Source organism: Fopius arisanus, unplaced genomic scaffold, assembly GCF_000806365.1.
Source record: "Fopius arisanus strain USDA-PBARC FA_bdor unplaced genomic scaffold, ASM80636v1 scaffold00163, whole genome shotgun sequence".
Taxonomy (NCBI): domain Eukaryota; kingdom Metazoa; phylum Arthropoda; class Insecta; order Hymenoptera; family Braconidae; genus Fopius; species Fopius arisanus.
This window is the reverse complement of record NW_011887902.1, coordinates 29,196-35,345: the sequence shown is the minus strand read 5'-3', so window position 1 is coordinate 35,345 and position 6,150 is coordinate 29,196.

Below are 6,150 nucleotides of genomic sequence, written 5' to 3'. Positions count from 1 at the left end.
AATCGGGAAAGTTTCCAATTACTCTCGGTAATTATGAGTAAGTGCTCGCGCAGACAACTGTGCCACGCATGCGCAGTTGATAACATTTTAGTCCGATGACTGGTATTGGGAGGCGCTGCCTGACTTTCTATGGGACTCAGCGGTGGACTATGGAGTCAGCTATCCAGTTATATAGAGATCAGTGCTCCGAGTGCTTCCCCCACTCCGCTCCGCTCAACGTTGAGCGTGAATTCCAGCCCAACGGTGCTGAGGAAATCCCGTTCTCGAGAAACGGAGATATCTCGGTCCCCTTCAACGGTGGATATTCCCGATTTTGGGAGGCTATCCGCGAATATTCCCCCTCGCCGGTGGAGTTTATCCGATGTCGATCGGTGGAGGCATCGAGGCGTCGCGGATTTCTATCCGTTAGAAAATTCTTTCATACGCGTACCGTGTGCGTTGGGCGTAGTGCGATCTCTCTCGCACATTATCTTCCATCTCTCTCTCGCTTTCCTATAATGCCTCTTCCAGGCTCGCCGAGAATTTTCGCGGTGATAGAAAAAGTCCTAAATAATTAAGTTAATTCATTTTTTTTTCTTGGGGATTAATCTCGGACCTCTCCCGAGGGCCGCGGAATTACATGGAGTTGGAATTCTATAATTCATAAATGGGGAGAATTTATTATGAGCCCTTTTATGGGGCCCTAGTTTTTTGGAGAAATCCCGAGCCTCCCCTGAGGACTCGTGGAATTATGGGGAGGTTTTCAATGGGAAAATTTTGCAATAAACGGTATCTATAAGGTCCCGAATTTTCGGAGGAATCCCGAGCACCCTCCGGGGCCTCGCGGATTTAGCTGGGGTCACTTTTCTATTTTTTTTCTACTTTTCGTTTTTTTTTTTGGAATTATCCCCGCCGCGGCGGGTGAAAGCAATACCGTTGGCTTCCGTCGACCGGGAAATTTCCGACATCAATGTTCGGGTTTAATTTAATAAAATTTAGCTAGTTTTGGAAAAGTTAATACGGTTTTGGGAAATTATCTTCTTTGAACATTTTTTTTTTGTCCTTTTCCCCGAATCCACCCCTCTCTCCACAACCTAGCATACTGAGCAGCGCAGGTATCCGTTACCTCTCCCTCAACCCCTTGCTAAATTAGAGATAAGTACGGGTTAGTGATACGTTTTGCGGTTTTAAATTAGGTTTAGATTTTCGAGTTGCTCGTTTCTCGATCAGAAAAATTAGCTGGCGCCCGGCAACCTTTCGGTAGGTCCCGATTTAAGTTAAGTTGAAAATCGGCGAGGAGGCCAGAGGGAGGAAGGGCGAAGGTGATGGGCATTTTCGGTCGGTTGGAAAATGTCACGTCACAAACTGTTTTGATAAAGCGATGACCATAAAAGAATCTATTAAACTAGAGTTACGGTGATGGAGAGAAAATATATCATATAGTGTTCACTATATAAAAGACGGTTCTTCTGCTATGAACATTTATACCGATGCATCTAAATCATGCTGGGGAGCATGCACTGATGATAAAAGAGTTTACGGTTTCTGGTCGAAAGAAGAACAAGCAATGCATATTAACTTTTTAGAATTATTAACAGTAAAGTTAGCTTTAACAGAATTAGCTTCAGAAATTGAGAATGGCAAAATATTATTGCAGATAGATAACAGTACGGCTATTGCTTACATAAATAAGACAGGTGGCACAAAATTTCAGAAATACAATAAATTAGCTCGCGAAATTTGACAGTGGGCAGAAATTGGAAAGATAATCATAATTGCTTCTTATATTCCATCCACAGAGCATAACATTGCCGATAGTTTGTCTAGAATCAAGAATGTAGATACTGAATGGGAGTTGAATAATGTCTATTACAAAGAAATCACCAGAATTTTTGGTGAACCTGAAATTGACTTATTCGACTTATATGACTTATGACTTATAAATTAAATACTAAATGCGAAAAATTTGTTTCATGGATACCAGAGAGTGAATCTCTCTTTATTGATGCATTTATTATGAACTGGGCTAATTTTTATTTTTACGCTTTCTCTCCGTTTTCGCTAGTTTTAAAGACTTTAGCGAAAATACGGCGAGAAAAAGCGTATGGTGTCATAGTGGTACCTTTTTGGCGAAATCAGCCTTGGTTTCCACGTTTTGAAAAAATAGCAATAGGCAAGCCGCTGGGTTTTGATCCTAATACAAGATTACTCATTTCTCCATGCAGGAAATTACCGCACCCCAGAGCAAACCATCTGAGTTTCATTGCGAGTAGAATATCCGGGAGCCTTTTTTAACAAAGAAGGTTCCTAATGAAACGTTGGACATGGTTCTAGCTTCTTTAAGTAAATCCACACTAAAAGAATATGGTAGTGCTCTAAAGCAATGGGATCAGTTTTGCAAAAGGAAGGATAGAAATTGCTTAGATGTAAATGCTAACGCAGTTTTAAGTTTTTTATATGGAAGATTTGAAGCGGGAGCGTCTTATGGTATGCTTAATTCATGCCGAAGCGCAATTTATTACTGTCAAAGAAAAAGATTGGTGAAAATGCAATCATTTGTCGTTTTTTAAAATGTGTTTATAAGATTAGACCTTGCCACCCCAAGTATTCCTCAACATGGGACGTAGCGATAGTTCCAGGTTTTTCATAAAATTTAGATATATCTACTTTAGAAAATTTAACGTATAAGACCATAATGCTCTTAGCTCTGAGTACGGCTCAAAGAGCACAAACATTATCAAAAATTAGTATTGATTTCATAAGAGAATTGCCTGATGGGATTGAAATAAAAATCCCTGATGTTCTGAAAACCTCAGGCTCAGGGCATAATCAGCCATGTTTAAGATTGCCAAAGTTTAATGATAAGCGTTTGTTATGTGTTACTTCAGTAATCAAATTATATTTAGATAGGACAAGTTCCTTAAGAAAAGAGGGCAAACAATTATTTAGTTCTTATAAGAAACCTCATGCAGCAGTGAGTACACGTATAACTAGTAGATGGGTCAAGAAATGCTTATTCTTAAGTGGAATCGATACCACGATATTGTCTGCCCATTCTACAAGACATGCGTCAACGTCAAAAGCTGCCGAAAAGGGTGTCGATTTTGATACCATTCGTAGAACTGCAGGTTGGTCTGCAGGTTCTCAAACGTTTGCCCGTTTTTACCAAAGACCTGTTAATTCAGGTGATATTAACTTTACTCGTTCTGTGTTTGGAAGAAATTAAATTTAAAAAAAAAGTTAATTTACTCTAAACAACTACAGTTGTAATGTAGGAGAGCGAGGACGAAATATAATTGGATGATCAAACTAACTTACCTGTAAGTGACGTTCGATCCTAGTTATATGAAATCCTCGCTCGAGTACATTACACCCATCCGGAAAAGAAATTATGACCTTTCCCCTCCCATATAAATGTAGGTTTTTGGTGGAGCTCTAAAAATTGAAGTCTCCGCGCGAGGAGAAGTGGGGGTCTAAATTCTCGAAATTCGCGTGTGCTGCCTTGTCGACAGAAGGCACACTGCAGTTGTAATGTACTCGAGCGAGGACTTCATATAATTAGGATCGAACATCACTTACAGGTAAGTTAGTTCGGTCATCCAACTCTGGGAAACTGAGGGGATTGAGAATTGAAAAAGAAAAGTCGATTTTTTGGAAAATTGGAAGAATTTTGCAACCTGAAATTCAGGAAAGAAAATTGGAGTAGAAAGGGCAAGAACATTATTGATTTGCGAACGTGTTGAACTTATGCTCTAATCTTTAAAAAATTGTGCCCTGGACACTGAGCAACGAGCAATACAAGATTAACATAGGATAAATTAATTTTCTAAACGTTCAAATGCCTTACTCTCAAGTAATTATGTATAATGATTTCATGACACGTTAGCACCATTATACCAAATGACTTTACGTAGTGGGTAACATAAAAAAATTGTGCTGGTGTATGTCGTCAAAGTTATATCTCTGATTTTTTTCTACGATTGACGGAACCTTGAAGTAATTTTCACGGAAATTTTGTAACCACCGCAATTCTAACGTTGAAAATAATTACGGAAAAATATTTTCCAATGCATTACGAAAAAGTTCACTTTACTCATTGTGAATTTGAGATTTCCTTGATCTTTGTATTCAAATCACGTTATTAATTGGATTAAGTATGATATCATGAATGATTTAAGACAATAATAGTGGAGGAGAAACCTTCGTCGATAGTTTGTTTATTGAGCTACGATACAACTTTACCCAATAATAGAACAAAACCATTTAATTAGTTGCCATTATCACAACAATAAGCTCCTCTAACTATTGTATTATCTTGGAAGCAAGTTGTTCCATAGAAACATTAGTCTTAACGAGTGAGCCACTGTATTTATAGCTAAGCTGCATTATCGATGCAAGAGCTTCGGTGATGTTTCTTTTAAAATTACTATAAATTTTACAGTTTAGTTAACGCAGCTGAAGAAAGTGATTATGATGTATAAGATATAAGCGATATTCGAACATTTATTTTGATTCTGTGATTTTATTCAGTCCGCTTACCTATTTTGCAGTAACTCTTGGATTAGAGTTGTCCGTTGCGAACTAACGTGTTTTTCTGTGGTTCCAAACCAGAATCGATTCTAGTTGCTGGTCATGGGTCGTGCGGTACGCATCACCATGGAGACATTACGGTGACTCTTGTTTTCTTTAGTATTGCGCAAATATGCATTTAAGGGAGGCATCGAATCTATAATACTAATGTAAATACGTTATGAAAATATTATTACTATATTTTTCTGCAATAATTAACGTATATTATTACAGCGAATTGTCTGCAGTTCCATATTCAATCACAAGATCATCTCTATAATTACTTGTATTATCCTTCATTCTACTAAATGGGTTATATGAAACTAATCTTGCATAAATAATTTCTTCATTAATCGAAATGATCTTGCAATACCGTCAGTCTCGCACTTATTGAACGATGAAGGATAACCCATCAGGAAATTACGAATAATTTAGATTTTTCCTGACGGAAATATCGCTTCATAGTTTAAACGTTATCCCTAGTACCATCCCAACTGAAGAATGCACATTTTTTTAGTGAAATCCCTACAAATTCAATAAATTTTAAAGAAAATACATGAGAGCCTTAGTATCCTAGTTCATGCACGGCCAAAATCGACATGACGATGTTCTTGTACACTGTGGACCCAGTTTATAGACAGAGTGAATCGAAGCAAGAAGACTCAGGGAAATGAACGAAATCTAAATTAACACGTATATTAACAATAGTTTTTATTATACAAGCTATAACTCAGTTGAATAGCACGAATTGTACGTGAAATATAAATTTTAGCTCAACCCCCTCTCGATATTTCTATGGAACAAATTTTTTGGGGAGGGCTGGGGGTTTCCTTATCGTTACCATCTTCTTTATTTACATTCAACACTTCCTTTTTTATTTGTCTTGCCCAAGTGGGTTTTTGACGTTGAATTGTCTTTTTCAGCTTTCTCTTCATTCCTCTATTCTTGGCAAAGACTGTTGGGCTCATTTTCTTACCCTTAGCAGCCTCGTTCGGTTTTTTCACTTCTATGTTCTCTTCCCTCTTTACGGCACGAGCTTTTTTCCTTATTTCCATCTCCTGAGCCTTCATTTTACGTCTTACTAGTCGTTGAGCCTTTTTCCTCTCAACGATTCCTTTTTATTATATCTTTTTTTCTAGTTTACGTCTATGGAAACTGTTCCAAGTGTCACCTATTACCCTACTAGAAATTAAAGTAGGTGAACTTTTGGCCCTAATAAGGCACGCCGAATATAATGTTCGGTGCGAATTTGAACGTACAAATTCGCCCTTAATTCAGTGCGTTACGCGTTTATTATGTTCGGGCCGAATGTTCTTCGCCGTATTTGCACCGTATTCGGCAAATATATAAGGGGCTAAATCGGAAAATATATGAGGGACTAAATCGGTAAATACATGAGGAGCCAATTCGGCAAACAAATCAAGTTCTAATTCGGCCAATATGTAAGGCCCTAATCCCGAAAATACCTAAGGCCCTTATTCGGCTATGCAGTGGCTGAACAGCAGGAAAAAACTAGAATGGATTTTCATTACTGATAAAAAATACTTTATTTATTTTGTTTACAGTTTTGTTGCCTTTCTAAGGCAGTATGGCGAACTTTAA